We start from the raw sequence: 21837 nt of genomic DNA on the forward strand, positions 1-21837 counted from the left end.
AGGGGACTTTGTGCCTCAGAACCAGAGACAAAGAGATAAAAGAGCAGTGTTTCCTGATGCCTGCTGGCACAGAGAGGTCAGGAGGGGATTCTTTTCTTGAATTCTTCTCATTGTCCAAGAGTGCCAGCCATTTACCTTTTCATTTCTCTCACTGGGTATTTTCTTCTGTTAAGATTGATGTTAATACTTTTGGTGGAGCCACTGAAGTTAAGAGCAAGTGCCTGAGGAGAGCGAGTGGAGGGTCAATCTTCCATTGTTACCTGTCCCCAGTAGTAGAGGGATAAATGAGAAGACACTTTCTACCATAAGCAAGTAATCAAGTTTTGTTTTTTTGTTTCTTGGGGGAGGGAAAGGGGTAGGGGTAGGAACTAGCTAGGGAGAGCAGAGGGGAAGAGAGGCAACTTTATGGCTTTTAAAAATTATATTTTAAAGGAATACTCTCTGTGACAGAACCACAGACATCAGATTATATGATGATGCGACTCTTCAGAAGGAAGAGGGCCAGGTACTTACTTTTTTTTAAAAAAATGGATACTGATAGCTGATCTCCTCCTAACTCAATCCACTCTACCCACTGCCCAAAAAAAGATAAACAGTGGAACTAACAAGATGTTTGTCACCATCACAATGTACACTCTGCTTGTGTATTCTACCTCTTTCCCGATCCTGTGTCTGTCTTGTCTATTTTGACAATGTAGCCATTTGTTGTCTCTTGTCTTATATTTAGACTGTCTTTCATTCAGTGTTTTTACAGCGCCTAGCACAATGGGGTCCTGATCCGTGACTGAGGCTCCCTAGGTACTGCAGTAATACATTTAATAATAACAAGAACACCCAATTAACCTGCAAGTTTATTATTTTGTAAAAATAAACAAACTACAGCTGATATTCTATTTTGTTCTTAAAAAAGTGACATTTGTAAAAAATAAAATATGTGGCAATATATGTCATTGTTTACTTAGCTATAGTACATATAACTCAGCAGAGGGAAGCTGGCTTGACTGAATTTCTGCAAGGAGAGATATTAGCACCGACTTCATAAATTACAGAAAAAGAAAAACTCCAACCAGGAGACACTCAGGGAAAGGTAATTCATCCAATTCCCCTGTCACACTTGAGAAGCAAAACCCATGCCACTGCACTTCCTCCATGCTTTCAGTACCTAGTGTATTGCAAAACCTTCTCCCCAGCAGCAGTCAGACTCAGAGAGGGAAAGGGGTGTCTTTTCTGAGCTCCCCAAATCTATTTCATTCAGGTATAGTAAGGAAAAATTGTCCCCCATTAGGGACAGAAATACAGTTTACAGGCTCTGATAGGATGATGATGTCTGTTGTACGAACTATCAAAATTCTCAGCCTGTGGCTTTAAATAGGAAATGAAGATCAAGTCTTGAAAAAAAAATATTTGTCTAAAAGTAGGAAAAAAAGCCTTTGACTGGGTTGAGAATATTTTTTTTTTAATTATTTACTGTCAAAATAAAATGGATTTGGCTGACTTTATGCCAAAAAATAAAAATGATATATGACAACAGAGGCAAAAGCAGTTGCAAGTGGAAATATGAGAAGTAATTTCTGTCTTGAAAGGGACAAGGAAGCAAAGATGTTCACCATCTCTTCTCCACTGTGACATATTCATAGAATCCTTATTAAGAATTAGATAAGTTCATGGAGGTTAGGTCCATCAGTGGCTGTTAGCCAAGATGGTCACGGCTTAATTCCCATCCTTCAGGTCTATGTAAATCTCTGATTGACAGAAGCTGGGACTGGAGAACAAGGGATAGATCACTGGATAATTGCCCTGTTCTGTTCATTCCCTCTGAAGCATCTGGGATGGCCAATGCTGGAAGACAGGATACTGGGATAATGGACCATTGGCCTGACCCAGTTTGGCCATTCTTACATTCTTATGTCTACTCTATAAGAAAATTTCTGGACATTAGAGGCATACTGACATAGGATAATAAACTACTGATCATGTGTATTATACCTTCCTATCCAACCATTATCCTCCGATACATGTACCCACAATCTGACCAAAATAATAAAGAAGTTCAGCACCAAGTCAAGCTGAATATTCAACTTCAGAAATATAAGAATTCTCATATGCATTTCAGCAAAGTTTATATCAACTGTTCACTCAATTTCCCCCTTTAAATGTACTAAAAATGAGCTGAATTATCAGTCCATTTAACACCTACCATATTTAGCTGTTAAATATTCCCCTGATGCTCTCCAAAAATGAGGAAAAAAAACTAATGAATGTCAGCAACTCTATCTTAGCAAGAGAGAACCTATACATATTGTAAAAGTGTTTTGTTTCCTGGGTTACATTATCTCCTTTGTACGGTCTCAGGTTTTGTGACCAACTTATTCTTGAAAATCAACTAACTGCTGTCCAAATTCAAGCAGGGCAGAAAACTGAAGTATGACAGAAAGATACCTTTACTTGTGGCTAAGCACCCCAAGACAGAAAGGTTATTAGAAAGACACGCTACTTTCTTAATGTAATGTACATAAGAACAGCCATACTGGGTCAGACCAAAGGTCAATTTAGCCCAGTATCCTGTCTTCCGACAGTGGCCAAAGCCAGGTGCCCCAGACCGAATGAACAGAACAGGTAATCCCCTGTTGCCCATTCCCAGCTCCTGGCAAACAGAGGCTAGGGACACCATCCCTGCCCATCTTGGCTAATAGCTTGATGGACGTATCCTCCATGAACTTATCTATTTTTTTTCTTTTTTGAACCGGATATAGATAGATAGATAGATAGATAGATAGATAGATCTATTCCCATAAAAACAACAAGGAGTCCGGTGGCACCTTAAAGACTAACAGATTTATTTGGGCATAAGCTTTCATGGGTAAAAAAAACACATCTTCAGATGCATGGAGTGAAAATTACCATCTGAAGAAGTGTTTTTTTACCCACAAAAGCTTATGCCCAAATAAATCTGTTAGTCTTTAAGGTGCCACCAGACTCCTTGTTGTTTTTGTGGATACAGACTAACACGGCTACCCCCTAATACTTGACATCTATTCCCATAAACTTCCAATGAGTAAACAAGGATAAGGTCCTAATCCTATCACTGATTCACTGAGGTTCCATGCAGGTCAGGGACGGTGCAAGGATATTTCGCGCCCTAGGCGAAACTTCCACCTTGTGCCCCCCCTCCAGCCTGGGGAGCCAGGGCCATCCCTAGCTATTTTGATCCCTACGCAGTCCCCTGCCCCCCGCGGGGGGGCTGTGTGGGGCCCTGCTTCGGGTGGAGGGGGGAACCGCCCTCCAGCACTTGCCGGCGGCACGGCTGGGAGCCAGGGGAGCAGACCAGGCTGGGCCTAGGTCGCTCCACTTACCATGCGGTGACTGCAGGGTCGGGCCTGGCTGCAGACTTCAGGGGAGTGGGGGTGGGGGTGGGGCGGAGCAGGGGCGGGAAGAGGCGGGGGTGGGGCGGAGCAGGGACCATGGGGAAGAGCCGGGGAGTCCCCCCGTGGCAGCTCCCAGCTCTGAGGCGCCCCTCCTGCGACAGCTCCCCCGCTCTGCCCGGGCAGCCCCCCCCTGCGGCAGCTCCCTGCCCCAGCTCACCTCTGCTCCGCCTTCTCCTCTGAGCATGCCGGCGCTGCTCCACTTCTCCCGCCTCCCAGGCTTGCCACGCCAATCAGCTGTTTGGCGAGGCAAGCCTGGGAGGGGAGGAGAGTTAGAGCAGGGGCGGCATGCTCAGGGAGAAGGAGCAGAGGTGAGCTGGGGTGGGGAGCGGTTCCCCTGCACGCCCCCCCCCCCATTAATTGCTGCAGGCAGCCCTCCGCTGCCCCAGCTCATCTCCACTCCACCACCTCCCCTGAGCGGGCTTTTTGGCGCCCCCAACCACTTGGCGCCCCCAACCACTTGGCGCCCTAGTGCTTGCACCAGCCCTGATGCAGGTATAGCATTTCACCCATACACTGTGAACTGCAGGATCAAAGCAACATAATGCACAGATACAGCATCTTCTCCTTCTCTGAATGGCTTGGACTCAAATAAAGGGCTTCCTTAATCCTTCCTCTCCTAGGTCCTTGAAATATTGAACGTGTAACTTTTAAATTGTTCATTGGATTGGTGTACTGGGATACGGAGCTTTTCACCTCTAAATCACCAGTTCCAATCCAGTTTGGTTGGTAGTGACTGAAAGCTATTACCATCAGATAGTTGTTTTGTAGCCAATATCACAGCAGAACTGCTATGGAAGCATCGAGCATTTGGCCAGACACCTATTGCCACCATCATGACAGAAGCAACAGAGAGGCAAGATAGCTCTTCTCAGAGATTAGCTGATGCAAGGGACAGGGTTATAGGTGGAGATGACTGGAATTTCTTCTCAAAAGTATGACACAAGAGGAGGAAAAATTGACAGCACTGTTCAAATTTTTCTACCAGTTTTAGTCACAGTGGTGATGTTGAAATCCTCCACTGGTTCTCTAGAAAGACGGTGTGACCTATACCGTCCCTGCCACTGATCACTCCAGCAGAACCTCACTATTAGCAAAAAGAAGAACAGGAGTACTTGTGGCACCTTAGAGACTAACAAATTTATTAGAGCATAAGCTTTCGTGGACTACAGCCCACTTCTTCGGATGCATATAGAATGGAACATATAATGAGGAGATATATATACACACATACAGAGAGCATAAACAGGTGGGAGTTGTCTTACCAACTCTGAGAGGCCAATTAATTAAGAGAAAAAAAACTTTTGAAGTGATAATCAAGCTAGCCGAGTACAGACAGTGTGATAAGAAGTGTGAGAGTACTTACAAGGGGAGATAGAGTCAACGTTTGTAATGGCTCAGCCATTCCCAGTCCCATTCGAATGGCTGAGCCATTACAAACGTTGACTCTATCTCCCCTTGTAAGTACTCTCACACTTCTTATCACACTGTCTGTACTCGGCTAGCTTGATTATCACTTCAAAAGTTTTTTTTCTCTTAATTAATTGGCCTCTCAGAGTTGGTAAGACAACTCCCACCTGTTTATGCTCTCTGTATGTGTGTATATATATCTCCTCATTATATGTTCCATTCTATATGCATCCGAAGAAGTGGGCTGTAGTCCACGAAAGCTTATGCTCTAATAAATTTGTTAGTCTCTAAGGTGCCACAAGTACTCCTGTTCTTCTTTTTGCGGATACAGACTAACACGGCTATTACTCTGAAACTCACTATTAGGTACATCAGTTAACAGTAAAACTGGAAATCTCTTCTCAGTGTTTATTTCCAATTTACCAACTCTCAACTGTATGTTATTTTCAAATAACTCATTCATAACTGCAATTCTTCAAAATTAGCCAAGATTACATTGTCATTGAGTACCACCCACAGTTTCTGGTTACGAAACATTTGAATTTTCTGTTCAAAAGTATAATTTATTCAGATGATCGTCTAACTCAAAATAAGTTAATTAGATTTTGTTAAAGTTTAAAAAAAAAATCAAAGAAAACTGAGCAGAGAACAAGCATTAAAAATGTCAGTTCAAAAAGACTTTTTTTCAATATTATTAATGTTTGAAAATAAGGGTTTAGAATGCAATTATCTTCACTTTTTCAAAAAAATAAGTTTTATTTAATTTATTATATTACACTATTTAGTGTCTGGATTTTATATAACTCATCATATTAAACTAACCACAATATATCCTGGCCACCCCTCTCTCTGCTGGAGTCCAATTATCTCCAGTGAAATCACCAGTGCAAGCAAAGTGACCAAGATTCAATGCCATCCAGATAAAGATTAGGAATACTCAATATTAAAGCTCATGTGCCATCACTCTTTCACTATTATGTGTTGGTTTATTTCTAAGACTAACTGGGGCATATTATAAAAGCTTATCCACATCATATCTTTACCCAAGAGAAATTCTGTGAGTGCATTTGTTTATTCTTGACTGTACAATGTCTGTAACAATAGCTATTATCAATTTTTCTTTTACTATACTGCATTACACAGTTTTAAAAAATACTACAATCCCTTTGTAGCTGTTTATTTGTAATAGTCAGAAACTGCATTACTGTTTAATTAAATCCATAAAAAAAGTTCTATATAAAATACACCACTTAGCACTATCCCACAGAATCAGTTTCCCAAAGAATGTGTTTACTGTTATTTAAACTTGAAGACTGTACAGTGTACTGTAAAAATATGTTCTTTTTATTAAATTCTAAAAAGCTAGTGATCCACACACTAAGTCTTACAAGCGCAATAAGAAAAAATTCAGCACAATACATCTTTGTGTTACAAAAAAGAATAAAAATAAAGCATCTCTTAAGAAAAGTAATATTTGAAACAAAATACAAATTCAATTGGAGACTATGCTAAATGTTTTCAACTATTACAATTTTTGATAAAAACATTAATATTTTAAGATCAAACACAGCAGACCCTTTTTCCTGGTACATTGTGCATAAAAAAGCATTCCCGTCTGCTTCAACGCTTTGTCTTTTTCATGGGCTTAAACCTGTCAAATTATTCCATTTGATTTCAGAGAATTCTCATATGGCAATCTATTTTATTTACTTTATCTTCAATAAAATGGTTCAGTGAGCATTAGCAACTATGAGACACAAGTTTCAATCAGTTGTCTGGCGAAGGCGTCAATCTACATTAGACCTACTGTGCTGTGAGTTGCAGCTAGAAAGCTGGAGTAAGACAGGGCAACAGTGAATGAGTGAGCAAGGCCTAATAAAGCAGCAATGAAGAGAAAGAAAATTCTCCCTAGACGCTACAGTACACTGCTTATACAATACGGGTGCCTAGTTCAACACACCAGTAGCTTCTTAATATAGCTGACAGCTAAAAAGGGGCTCCAGACTCTAACTTTATTTTACATGACAACTACAGTAATAGCCCTCTGTTCTCAAGCAAGCAACATTTAAAAACCTGTATTCCAGTCAGTTAAAAATTATGAATTTGTGTCAGACACAGCAAGGAACTCTAAAAACATTTAAGAATTTAAGATATATATCATCTCTTCCATAACAGTTTTATACAATTACTGGGACAACCGCATTTTTCAACATGCTTTCCCCTACAGATTTCTATGACATTTTAAATATAGCTATTGGATTAGATATAAACCACAAAATAATCAGTGTGTTTGAGCAACAACTCATTTCTGAAGATATCATTAAGGACTAATTCTAAAAATTGTAGGGCATCACTCCTAGATGCCATGAAAATGTCTCCCAGAGCACAAACTTTGTAATAAGTGATGCAAGTTCATATTTGATATGGGCTGTAAAAAGCAGATTATTGTAATAGTGCTCTTTCCAGCAAATCAGACCATTAAGAATGTACTTAATGTTCAGATGAATTGAAAAGCAGGCCAGTTAAAATCCATATTTTGCTACTTTGTATAATCATAGCAAAAATTTACTACCTAGTAGTTCCAGGCCACAAATTTGATTTTATAAATGTAAACTACTTTTGATTTTGACAAAAGAAAGTTGCCTTCGCTTTAAGATTCCATTAAAAATGTTTCAATAAGTTCCTAAAATATCAGTAATTTGCAGCTGACTACTATTATCTTGCACAGATAATTCAAAATGTTACAATAAACGGGTCCTTCTTTTATCTAAAAAAAGATTCTAACAAAAAGTAAAGTATTGTTTTTATGTTTCTATTCTTGCTCGGTAGCAATTAGAGTTTAGCTGCAGCCCACCCAATTATTTTTGGGGAAAGAAGTCCAACATTTTTCTTTTAGCATTATCCCTATTCCCCTCCCCTCCGATTATGCTGTTATCACAGCAATCACATTCTGGCCAGGAATGTGGAATGTGTAGCATCCTTTGAGGATATAGTTAATGCCACTCCATAAACCAGCTGGCAGAGTTGTTCATAATCCCCTGGAGACCAAATGCTTCACACCTCTGTAATGCACCTGATCGCCAACAAATCATGAGTCCTTGCATAGCTTCCAAGTCTATTGCAAGGGAACTACAAGTGACATCCCTTCACCCCGGACATGCCAATATTATACTGTTTATGCTGAAAATGTAGAGACAGATAGTACTTGGTAAGTGAAGAGATTGGCGATTGGCGGCGGCAATTGGAAAAAAAAAAAAAAAAAGCCGCGATCGGTGGCGGCAGTTCAGTGGCAGGTCCTTCGCTCCCAGAGGGAGTGAGAGACCTGCTGCCCCTCTCCCTTGGCTGCCCCAAGCACCTGCTTGTTAAGCTGGTGCCTGGAGCCGGCTCTCTGCACTGCAATAGGAAATACTCCAATTTAGAAAGTTCCTTAAGTCTTTTTCTCAAAGCACCTTTTCAACTTAGAAGATCATGATGCAGCTGGACCCCAATGGTTACTCCTGTTAAAACCAAAAGAAAGACACACAAGAGGGATGGCACATTTAGACAAGCTGGATCAGCTCCCAAGTCACTGCAAGTACCTGCTGCCATAACATTATATGCCACTCAATAGGTCATTCACCCAAAAAAAGGGCATTACAAGTCTGCATGGAGAGGCTATTCAAGGAGGAAAATGCAGTTCCTAAAGCAAAGGGTCCCTTCTGGGTTGGTTTTCAATTACAGCATAAACTGGCATGAAAAAAATACACTGATACAGTGAGGCACGTTAAAAGGACAAACAAAAAGATATGGGACATGTCCCAAAGAGCTTACAATCCAAAATTCAAGTGCAAGACGGTAAAGTTGGGGTAACAAAGAGAGATAGTAGGATAAGGTTGAAGAAAGATTACAACGAGATGGTGATTATTCGTTTAAAGCATGTGCACATCTTGGTGGGTCAATTAACCCCTTTTGTAAATAAATCATTATTATTGCCTCAATTCTAATGAGAACTGTGTAAAAAGCAAGCTTGAAGGAGGGATTTGAATGAAGTGACTTTTTGCATCAGAATTGGAAGGGAATCCCGTAAGCAAGAAACTGTGTGCAACAAAAGACAAATAGATCATTCCTGATGCAAACTCAGAATCTCATGCACACCAATGTTAGACATTCTACAACACTGTGCAATGCACCCATAAGCATTTTTGTGCAAAGGGAAGCCAGAGCTTGAAAACTAAGCTTTCAACAGTCGCAGTTCTAAAGAAAGAAGTATGTTCCTTTGGGATGAAGAGAGAAAATTGTGTAGCCACCCTTGTTTTTAAATCCAGTCTGAAAACTGAAAGCATTTTTTCCAATTTTCCCCATTTTTGTCTAAATGTCAAATTTTTCCAACCAGATATGCTGTTTTTCAGTTAAGTGGTTTGTTCTAAGGCAGGCACTACAAGTAAAATGAAAATTTACCCCTAAGTAGGACGTCCTTCTGACGTTCATCTATTCTATCAGTACAAAGAAACTGTGTTCTGTCCCTTAGACACTCCAGAAAGGTAAATGAGGTATGGAAGAACTTGCATTCAAAATTTACAATTCTTTCCTTTTTAAAAAACCAGCTTAGGCCCTCCCACGTTACTGCAAGAAATAAAAAACCTATTACTAGAAAAGCCAAATACATTTTGGCTTTCTGTACATAAAACAATTTTGTATAGATTGTATTTAACTGCAAGTTATGGGCAAAACCAGACTGGCCTCTATTGGAAAGGAAACAGAGTAATAGTTACTTTCATCCATCTGTGGTAGGACTGCCTTAAAGTCCAGACATTTTGGAATTTAACAAAATTATATTGCCAAACTATTATAGGTACATAAGTCAGTATTATTGCTTTTCTGGCATTACTAGGTGCAGAACACGGTAAATCTCCAGAAAAACTGCCTTTTTTGTTGTTGTTTTTTGGCTGAAATTGCTGTTTTTGGCTGACCAGATTGTAATTGCAGCATGCCAGTGTAACAAATAAATTCCTACCATAAGCAAACAGTTCTCCAGAATATGGGACATTAACTATGGAGAAATTGACTAATATGCCTCTCACAAAGACAGGGGGTTGGTAAATATAGAGAATTTTCCATCATCGCTTAGAAAGTACAGTGTTTGATCTGCTTTGTGTCCTAAACTTTTCTGCACTGGATATCATAGACAGAAGCTTGAAGAAAAAAAGAACAAAACAAAAAAAACCACAAAACCATCTTGTACATGCAGGACTACTTTTAAATATGTAACATATGTAGATTCCATATTTCTGTGCCATACCCCAATCCTATGACAATGTTCATTATAAAGTGATGCACACTGTGTCCTGATCTACCTGACTGTTAAAGCTGCAATAAAAAGTAAAGCTTCATTTCTTGTACCATTTACCATGGGTGATGCTACCATATTTGCTTAGTCCTTTAGGCTTCAGCCCAGTACTTTATACCATTGGGCATTGCTTACCTGAATCAACAGGATGGGGACAGAGGGAAAGAAAGGAATTTCTCCTCCTTACCAGCCAATGGGTGAAGAGAGCAACAATGGCAGCACTGTCCCATTTTAGCCATCACTATGGAGACCAGCAGCACCAATATGACTGACTAGCTGATCTTCAAAAGAGGCAGATTCCAGCACTAAAAGGAGGGGGCAGGGCTATGATGGTGACATCACTTGCTGCTGCCCCCAATTGGACGAGTGTCATGTGACCAGATATGGTGTTCCATTGGCCACCTAGTCACTATAGTCACCATAAGACCAAGACCAAGGCAGAGATCCTGTCTTTTACCTCCTTCCTGTGCTCCTAAAGATTTTCCCCACCCACCTGCCCTCTCATTCATCGAAGCAGGATTCAGGATGTCTGTTTTATTCATCACAGATTCAGGTTGGGTCATTGTACAAACTGCAAGGTGGAGGTGATGGTGGAAGTAGGGGGTGGGGAACACTGATGCCGTGGATCCCGTTACTGAGTTTAATGGTGTGTATTTGTATCAGGTTCTTGATTATTATGTTTGCTTCAGTTTGTTCATGAGCTTCTAGTCAGTTTTTCACCCCATTCCTGTAATCGTGTCATTACAGTTTCTAGGTTTGCCAGATGAGGGTGGCCATTAGTAGTTACAAAGGAATCAATGAATGAGCCAATTAGCATAGGGGGATGAATCCAAAAGCTCCCAAAACTGGTGAGTTTGGGAACAAGAGAGGAAGGATTGTCCAGTGGTTAGGGCACTAGCCTAGGACGTGGCGAACCTGATTTCAAGTCCCTGATCTGCCTCAGACTTCCCGTGTGACCTTGGACAAGTCACTTAAGTCTCTCTATGCCTCAGTGCCCTGCCTATAAAATTGAATGAATAGCACTTCCCTACCTTACAGGGGTGTTGAGAGGATACATATATATTAAATAGAGTGTGAGGTGCACTGATACTAAGTGCCACAGATAGAAGGAACAGGATATCACTCCTCCCACAGATTTCAAAAGAATCAAATCACCACTGAAAAGTGAGGTGTGTGCTTGCATATAGAAGTTGAGCATGCCTAATACTAGTGTATATATGCTACTGGGCCTATTTCCTTTAATGGTGCCTTGGCAAGGTGTGCAAGGGTGAGACCAAGAGGTCCAATGGGGAAGGAGTTAGAGAAGGTCCTATTGGAGTCAAATTGTAAGGGCTCCTTTCTGTCAGGCACCAGTTGCTGTTATGTTTGGTATCTATACATAAATTTGTTGGTCAACTAGTAGAATTACCGTGTATGTGTCTTCCTTTCACTGTGTCTACAGCAATACATATGCAATTGAAACACAGAATGTCTTAAAATAATTCCTTGTGGCAGTTCCAGACATAGGTAATTCTAAAAGAAACATGGAGGTTTCGTAATCTATCATTTGCATACCAATTCCCTCTGAATGCTTTTCCAGATCTACCTATCTTAGGGTCCTTATCTGGCCACCATTACTATAGTACTGAAGTGCCTCACAATCTTTAATGTATATACCCTTCCAGGACTCTTCTGAGGCAGGGAAGTACTATTATACCCATTTTACAAGTGGTGAACTGAAGCACACAGAGACCAAGGGACAGATTTTAAAGTTAGTTAGGTACCTGAAGATGCAGATAAGCACTTTCAAAAATTCCAATAGGCACTTAGGTACCTAACATGCAATGATAATCCCACTAGGCACCTACCCGAATATTTCAGGCCCCTAAAATATCTTAGAAACTGTCCCTAAGTGATTTGATCTATAGCTAACCATGGAATTGAATGTGGGTCTCCTAAGCCACCAGGCTAGTGCTCTAACTTTTGGACCCTTTGTCTGAGGCAGCTTGAGAGCACTAGTGCATGGAGTACACAGAGTACACAAATCTCGCAATCAGAACATGTGAACTCATGGCCCTTGAGTTCAAGGAGTAGTGTCTGTTCCCAAATGAATATAGGGCATAGGTATTTCAAGAAAGGGGTGGTGTCCAAGCACAGGGATTCATTGTATTCACATACTAAAAATGTTTTTAAATATATATATTAGTATAAAAGATTTTTCTGACCAAGACAGTTTAATTATCTTGTTGCTCAAGCAGCTGGTGTCATGAAGCCAGACACTGAAACTCCACTTTAACCTCTCAATACACAAGAGTATGCAATCAAACTTTAAAAGACAAAATAATTGTCTTCAATTATGAATGTATCATTTTGTTGGGATTTAGTGCACTCTAAACATTCTTTATTTAAAACAAAACTAAACCAATTGTACAATTCCACAAGTGTTGCTATACAAGGACTCATAGTAGATGCCATGTGTAATCAAAGCATTTCATATAAAATAATATATTGCATCTTGACAGAAATATCATAGAAATACGAAAGAATAATTTTCTTTTTCAGCTTCTTCCACAAAAGCTATAGGACAAATGTGCCAGCTTTTATAACTGAAGCATCACTGTGGTTATTACTGCCAAAAAATCATTAGTGATTCTTAATTTCTCTTAACCACATTCAACTCTTCTTCAATCTTCCAAATGAATTGCTGAAAGATTTACATTTTGCAACTGAGGTTTGTGGGAGAGGCTGAAAAATGAGAAAAAGGAGAGGGCAATGGGTTATGAAGAGTGGGAAAGAGGGAGTCCATCCTTCCCTTACTGCCACACTTTACAACTCCTCTTGCTCTACAGTCTACTCTACAGAGATGTATTACTTGAAAGTAGTAATACATCTCTGTGAATAATAGTAAGCAGCACGGGGTCAGCTGAACAAGGATTGGTAAACCAGGGACAGTGATGGTGGTGGTGGTGGGGAAGCTACAAGCAACATCATTTACAGATTTCCAGTGCTTGAACTGTACTCACCTCCTTCTTCCAGACCTTAAAAAGATTTCCTTATTTCAACCTTGAACTGGAGTGGTGTCTGAGATCAATTCCAGCATCACTGGCCTGATAAAACAAAAGAAAACTATTTGTAGCTAATATTTATTTATTTATTATACGCAAAATGCCCCGATTTACTTTATCACATTCTGTAACTAATTCCAGATTTCCATATGGTGACTAGTAAGAGGGTTGGTAGGAAAGTGATGGGGGATATTGTTTTCTGTTCTTCAGTTTGATAAAACAGTATTGTATCACAGGCAGTACAGATTAAATGGGATGGTTCCCCTCCTCACACCACTATACAAGAAGAGTAACTCCATTCTAGTCAGTATATTGACAGCAGTTTTTAAAAGCATGTAAAAGGCCCAATCTCTCTACCTTATCTTGTGCACCTTATCCCATACATGTTAGTATATCTGGACAGTCAAAGCACATCACTAACCAGAGCTTCCACAAGGAGGAAACTTCCTAAATCAAGCTCCACCATCCTTGATTGTCAATGGTGATTTAGACTTACTGACAGGTTTCAGAGTAGCAGCCGTGTTAGTCTGTATTTGTTAGTCTCTAAGGTGCCACAAGTACTCCTGTTCTTTAGACTTACTGTTCTCCTTCCATTTAAAAGAAAGCTCAGTTCACCTGGATTTTTTAAACCACCCCTTGTAATAGGATAACTTGGCATTAAAGGGAATCAAGATTCAGCTCTAGCTGTAACCTGAGTCTAGAGGGTACAGCCTATATCAACAAGGCATGCTGGGAACAGGGGAGCAAGATATAAAAGGTCCTGTCACCAAGAGTAGAGAGAAAGATCTGGCAGAGCAGTATTTGGGAGACTCTACAAGGGAACAGATGAAGGAGGACAGCAGAGTAAAGTGAAGAAGGAAGACATCATTCCCTAAGGAAAGCACACAGATCCTCAGCTGATTTAACTGATGTGACTCCCTTGAAGTCGATGGAGCTATGCTGCATTATATCAACTGAAGATCTGGCCTACATATAGCATAATCTTGGCCTGCTTGCTCCTGAGACTCTTACCAGTATAAATTATGGCTAGTTAAAAAAAAAAAAAGGGGGGGGGGAGAAGGGCAGGGGACAAAAAACTAAAAATGAAGAAGCTAAGTTTGCATTTGTTATATTTACATCTGTAAGAAGTGCTCATCCAAGACCTGAGGACCGTACTATCACTACAATAGATATCATAAAAATATCTGAAAAATCTTTTTAAAAGACCTTCACACTCTTTTAAACAAATAGGTCCCACATCCATTTCAAAACCTGACAAACTGTAACTGAAAAACAATAAAAACTGTTCTTAATTTAAAAATATTTTATTACTTTTTATTACAGCTTTTCCAGATATTGAAATCAGGATGTAAAAATCATAATGTTTCTTGTTTTTGTTTCAAAGCCTCATTTGGTATCAGCTTTTTGTGTGTGTACTCAAAACTATGACAGTCATGGACCTGAATGATTCTAGTAGTTTCAGTTAAGCAACAAATCTATTGTATCCTCCCTCTGATTGAGCCAGCACATTCTATTCCTTAGTAGGTGGCAGGTATATCCTTAATCTGATTGTTTACTTATTAGAAGTTGCCAGTACTTATAAGGATATTATTTGTTCCATTCTTTGAGGTGTTGGCATTCATTTTGGCTCTACTTCCATATGAATTCTCCTTACAGCTTTCAAATGCAATTCACAAAAACCTGCCAATGATTTAAAAGTACTTTTGCATAAAGTTACAGAGGCCTAACATGGCAACCTTTCTTCACACAAGTTGTCCCCAGGCAAGTAAGCAGTTCCACTGAAAGCTATAGAACTGAGAGCCACTCACTTGAGTAAGAACTATTAATGTAAGTGATCCCAGAGTACCATTCATCTTTTACTTGTCACTTATGACCACAAAAAGTTGGGTAATTTTAAGAAACATATATAGTGTCATGGGAAGGAAAAATAATCTGCATAAATCAATACTTGGAGGTAGTAGAGAAATCAGAACAGAATTCTAATTAAATTCTTGTTAAATACAGACGATAAACCTTATCAGCTAAGATGTATAACAGTTAAGTTTGTCAACATAGCAAAGACAGACTTAGCTCTGATCCAACAGCTTGTTTCACATAGCTTCTCTCTTCTGACACCTTTACTCACATTGGGCAGTACATTGCTACATGAGTAGACCCATTAAAAAAAAAATAAAGAACTTCTTGTGGAATAAGATACTACTCAACATGAGCAAGAGTGGCAGGATTTGGACCTCAATTATGTTAACTGTTAGGGTTTTTGCAGAAGCTATTAGATAATTCAAAATTAAAGCCAAATCCCAATATCTAGGAACAATATAACATCTCTTTAATGAACAAATATGATGCCTATCTGTTGTAGGAATTGTTGCCTGTGCTCTTCTTGTCTGTTTGTTGTCTCTGATCTTAGATTGTAAATTCTTCAGGGTAGAATTCTTTGTTTCTGTTATATGATCTGTGCCTAGTTAAAGTGTCTAGGTGTTGCTATAATAAAATAAAATAATAATACGAGATGCATGTGTTCTATCCCATAATCGTTATGGTATTATTTCGGCATGTGCCCGCACAAATGAATTCCAGTAGTAGGCACTGAAGCAGCTCCATTCCTTTGTTTGGGAGAGTTCACTAAAGGGCAGCAGCGGGCAATTGCTTCTTTACCTCAATAACTCTCCTGTCCGGTCAGCAAAGGTGAGCTCTTCTGCTGTATAAAGGGCCAGATTGCATATCCTCACTCCCACTGGTGAGCGGATATGTGCGCAGGTAATCTGCTTGATATCACTGGGGCTATTTGCATAAGTAACTACTCACCCATGACAACAAAGGGTTCTCAATCTGGCTCAAAGTTTGCAAATGTCTTAGGTGTGGATGCAAACCATGTTTCCCTATGTTTCATTATAAATGTGTTTGAAAACATATTCTAACATGGCTCAAGCCCTACTACACAAGATGATTTGAAACTCAGACTATTGTTAAGGAGACATACAGGTATATAGGGCAAGATCCTTAGCTGGAGTAAATCAATCTACTGGCACTAGAAAAGGTTCAGAAAAGGGCAACTAAAATGATTAAGGGTTTGGAACGGGTCCCATATGAGGAGAGATTAAAGAGGATAGGACTCTTCAGCTTGGAAAAGAGGAGACTAAGGGGGGATATGATAGAGGTATATAAAATCATGAGTGATGTGGAGAAAGTGGATAAAGAGAAGTTATTTACTCATTCCCATAATACAAGAACTAGGGGTCATCAAATGAAATTAATAGGCAGCAGGTTTAAAACAAATACAAGGAAGTTCTTCTTCATGCAGCGCACAGTCAACTTGTGGAACTCCTTACCTGAGAAGGTTGTGAAGGCTAGGACTATAACAGCGTTTAAAAGAGAACTGGATAAATTCATGGAGGTTAAGTCCATTAATGGTTATTAGCCAGGACGGGTAAGGAATGGTGTCCCTAGCCTCTGTCTGTCAGAGGATGGAGATGGATGGCAGGAGAGAGATCACTTGATCATTGCCTGTTAGGTTCACTCCCTCTGGGGCACCTGGCATTGGCCACTGTCGGTAGACAGGATACTGGGCTAGATGGACCTTTGGTCTGACCCGGTATGGCCGTTCTTATGTTCTTAATCTAGCTTCATTGGCTTCAGTGAAGTGGGGCTGATTCACATCAGCTGAGGATCTGGATCACTAACTGTGTATCTCTTTCAGAAGCCTTCTAATGTATGAACCCTCCATTCTATTGAATGTCTTCAATCAACAATTTTTAAAATATAACGCAAGGTAGCCCTTTGGATCAAGTCATAACTTCTATTATGTTAATACATATTTGTACTTTATTAAAAATATATTGTCCAATACACAGTCCAATACATTGTACAATACTCATGTAATGTGCCATATGCACTAAATCAGTGATAGAAACACGTCATTTTTAACATGCACAGTATCCGCTGTTGTAAGTTACATTTTCAAGGCATTAATCTATATTATAAAATATAGTTTAAAAAAGAAAGCAAATTTTAAATTATAAAAATTTAAAACAAAAAAGAAAACACAAGAAAATATTATTTGCCTTACTGAAACTCAGTTCTACCTCTTGAGTAAGACAATCCCCACAATAGAAAAAAACACAGAGAGCCTTAACTACAGCAGCACTACTGGATGCCATTATAATTAACAAGAACATGCAAAATAAATTAATAGTTATGTTTTATAATCATGTCAAAGTGAAATGAGCCCATGAAGAGGCCTCAGTACTTAGGTGATCTCATTAGCCAATTTTTATGTGCTATTTTATATTACCACTCAGACAGCTGAAGGTTGTTTGCAGTGTTGTTGTAGCCGTGTTTGACCCAGGATACTAGAGAGACAAGGTGAGTAAGGTAATATCTTTTATACAGCTGACGGTTGTATTTTGTCACTATATCAGTGGACCTGAATTTTAAACAATCAGTAATGTGAAGTAATATCTGATGCATATGATCTATTTTGATAGTGCTGTACACACATTTTTGCTGCTTATATTTTAAGGCCCTCAAAAACAATTTCATATTTTCATGCATTTGAAATAGTTTTTGACCAAAATTTCTCCATTTAAATAAAGAGAAGTTCAGTCATGGAAATATTCAGGTTTAGTATAAATGGTACCAATTATAGAACACTAGTCAAATATTAATATTTCATATCTCGGGGGTCTCTCTGCTAGTAGAAATATTTTAAAGGCCGAGGACGGAAAGACCAATCATCAGCAATTTAGTGTATGTCCCACTCACATAAAATTTGATTAATCTTTGTCTCTGATATGCATTTTATATATCATTATTTTTCAAGCTATATTTCCTAAAGATGAATAAGACATGGGTCACTGGAGAAAACAGTAGAACAGTATAAATAAATGACAGGTTGAGAGCAAACAAAACAAAATTGTCTGAATAGTTGGGTGTGCATGTTAAACCAGCCCCTAACTTGCATGGCAGGTACATACGTGATAGATAACCCTCACTGACACTAATCTTGCCAGTAGGCTAGAGTAATATGTTCATGTAAATCTTTTGTCAAATTTAGCCAACATTCAAACATATCATACCTTACTTTAACTTCATGCATGGATGTCATTTTCTGCAAATGCATACTTTATTGTAGGCAATACACACAAAATCCCCCTCTCCACTTGTATATGAATTTTCTTATGACTCTCATGCTAGGGCTTAGTGACCTTCTACAATACTCTGTGTGTGTGTGTTTGAGACTAAAACAGACTCTTTACAACAAATAAGTCCCAGACATCTTTTGTGTTTTTTAAACTCCCATAAAAAGAGCACAGTGACATAGATGCAAAGAACTATCACTAGTGTTCGGTAAACATCAGCCACAGCATCTCTCTTTTCTGTGGGTTCTTTGGAAGGGACTGCAACTGATTCCCCCCACTTTGGCATGAGCGTACCAAGCTCTCCCATCCATCTATAGCTGAAGTGATAGCTATAAGCAATTAAGTCTTGAGGGAGAGACGAGAACTAGGCAGCCATTGGTTCAAACAGAAGTTTCCTCAGGGCGTGGGAATCAAATTAAGGTCCCACTGGGAGGCCAAGTTCTATACAGGGGGAAATTAATTGCGTAAGTCCTTAAGGAATTTGGCCATAGTGGGGTGGGCAAAAACTGAGAAGCCTTTGATGGGTGAGTAGAAGGCTGTAATAGCAGCCAAATGTACTCTGATTGAGCTCATTGATAGACCTTGTATCTTTAATTCTAACATGCAGTCTGGGATTTTGGAGAACAGAACTTATGATGCTTGAGAAGAATGAAGAAAATCACCTGGAATGGAAGCATTTCTACGTTGAAGGTAAGTTTTGTGAGTGCTAGGTTTCCTGCTAGACAAAGAGAACTGATTGAACCTTATCCAAAGAGGTTAGCTCCATGCTCCAAAACCATCTAGGAACCATGCTGTCAGGTTCAAGGAGGAGGGGGTGGGCCAGATCAGGGTCCCAGTTGTTCTGTGATAGGAGATCCTTCCTGAGAGGAAGGTGGAGAGGCGCTGCCACAGAGAGGTGAAGGAGGTTCGAGTACCACTTTTTTTGGCCAAGATGATGCTATGAGGATAATCCTTAATCTTTCCTGTTCCAATTTGAGGAAGGTCTTGAGGATCACAGGTAGAGGCGGGTAAGCCTGTAATTTTGGGTATGGGGCCACAGTATTATCAGGGCATCTCCCGATGAGTTGCAGCTGTATCCTCCCTTGGAGCAGAAAAGGTGACATTTCATGTTTTTTGGGGTAGCAAAGAGATCTGCTTCTGGGAAACCCCTGGCTTTGTAGATGCTGTAGAAAACAGACTCAATGAACTCCTATTTGTGGTCCTGATGGAAGTTTCTGTTCAGGGAGTCTGCAATTGTATTCTGGAATCCTAGATGATAAACTGCTGAGAGTTGTATCTGATGGGAAATTCACCAGTTGCACAGCTTTAGTGACGCTGTGCATAAGAACTGGGATCTTGCTCTGCCCTGTCTGTTGATATAATACATTGCTACTCTGTTGTCCAGCATTACCCTGATGGTAAAGGTGAAGGAAGTGATGGCAATCATATTAAACTGTTCTCAGTTCTATGATGCTGATATGGAGCATGACCTCTTATGCAGACCAGCTGCCCAGAGCTGCAGCCCCTTGGAGGTGAGCCCCTCCATACCAAAAGAGAAGTGCCTGTTGTGAGGATCTTTCAGGGGGGAGGGAGCAGCCCTTCAGTGGGTCCTTCTACCCCCTGAGTCCAGAACTTTCTGAGGTACTGTGATGCATTTGGAGAGATGGTGTCTCTTTGGAGTGTATGCAGTCCTTAGCAATATGTGAAGACACGTGAGGTGCAGTCTTGCATGGGCATGATGAACACAGCCTCCATGTGGCCCAAGAGTTGTAGGAAGGCCCTTGCACTTTTTTGCAGGATGTGTTGTATCTCACAGAATGGAGAATCTCTCTTTGGGGAGATAGGCTCTAGCACTTAGGGAGTCTAGAAGGGCTCAGACAAAGTTTAGTCTTTAGACTGGGGTCCATGTAGACTTCTTCCGATTGAAAGCCCAGAGACTGAAACAGAGCTAGAGCCTTGGAGGTTGCCAACTGGACCTCTAGAGCTGATCGACCTCTGAAAAGACAATGGTCCAGAATATGAGAATACTGCTATGTCCCATTAATTTAAATGAGCTGCTACTGCTGAAAGAAGCTTCATAAAGACTCTCAGAGCTGTGAAGAGCCCAAAAGGAAGGACTCAGTGCTGGTAGTGTTCTGAATCAACGGTAAAATGGAGGAAATGCTGAGGGATGGGTGGATAGCCACATGAAAGGAGGCATCCTGGAGGTCGAGGGTGATGAACCAGTCTCCTGGATCTAAGAATGAGATTATAGTAGCTATATCATTAACATACCACATATTAAATGGATTAAAAACTGTTTAACTGATAGGCCTGAAAATGTAACTGTTAACTGTTTCTAGCGGGGTCCTACAGGGATCTGTTCTTGGCCCTATGTTATTTAAAATTGTTATCAATGACCTGCAAGAAAACATAAATCACTGATAAAGTTTGCAGATGACACACAAATTGGGAGAGTGGTAAACAATGAAGAGGACAGGTTACTGATTCAGAATGATCTAGAGTACCTGGTAAACTGGGTTCAAGCAAACAATACACATTTTAATACAGCTGAATGTAAATGTATACATCTGGGAACAAAGAACGTAGGCAAAACTTATAGGATGGGGAACTCTATCTTGGGAAGCAGTGACTCTGAAAAAGATTTGGGAGTCATGGTGGATAATCAGCAGAACGTGCTCCTAGTGTGATGCCGTGGCCAAAAGGATTATTGCAATCCTTGGATGCATAAACAGGGGAATTTCAAGTAGAAGCAGAGAGATTATTTTACTTCTGTATTTCACACTGGTGTGACCGCTGCTGGAATACAGTGTCCAGTTCTCATGTCCACAATTCAAGAAAGATGTTGATAAATTGAAGAGGGTTCAGAGAAGAGCCTCAAGAATGATTAAAGGATTAGAAAACATGTCTGATAGTAATAGATTCAAGGAGTTCAATCTATTTAGCTTAACAAACAGAATGTTAAGGTGTGACTTGATTACAGTCCATAAGTACCTACATGGAGAACAAATATTTAATAATGGGCTCTTCAGTCTAGCAGAGAAAGGTATAACATCAGCCAATGGCTGGAAGTAGAAGCTCAACAAATTCAGTCTGGAAAAAAGGCATAGGTTTTTAACAGTGAGGGTAATTAACCATTGGAACAATTTACCTGAAGTTATAATGGATTCTACATCACTGGCAATGTTTAAATCAATGTTGCATGTTTTTCTAAAATATATGGTTGAGGAATTATTTTGGGAAAGTTCTGTAGCCTGTGTTATATAGCAGGTCTGACTAAATTATCACAATGGCTGCTTCTTGTCTTGGGATCTATGAATCTGAATTGTTGACTATATTAATTTGCTATTGTTATTTTGATTTATTCACATTTGATTATCGTCAACAAAAAAGATGCAATATTAGCACTGATAGTGGATTCTGACCCCTACCATGTGACAGGGGTATTAAACCTATGCTATTCTGGTCTAGGACATGTTCATTCTTTTACTATCACTCTACTATTATAGGGAAAGGAA

General features: G+C 39.8%; 1 protein-coding gene across 8 annotated transcripts in view; it reads right to left on the minus strand.

Moving 5' to 3' along the window:
* FOXP2 (forkhead box P2) overlaps nt 1-21837 on the minus strand; it is a 593826-nt gene that overhangs the window by 392926 nt on the left and 179063 nt on the right. For all 8 annotated transcript variants that reach the window (XM_054023896.1, XM_054023887.1, XM_054023878.1 and 5 more), the window contains one exon: nt 13161-13244. The gene's annotated coding sequence lies outside the window, so the exon portion shown is untranslated. The remainder of the gene's footprint in view (nt 1-13160; nt 13245-21837) is intronic.

The sequence above is a fragment of the Malaclemys terrapin genome, chromosome 1 (assembly GCF_027887155.1).
Source record: "Malaclemys terrapin pileata isolate rMalTer1 chromosome 1, rMalTer1.hap1, whole genome shotgun sequence".
NCBI classification, from domain to species: Eukaryota; Metazoa; Chordata; order Testudines; family Emydidae; genus Malaclemys; species Malaclemys terrapin.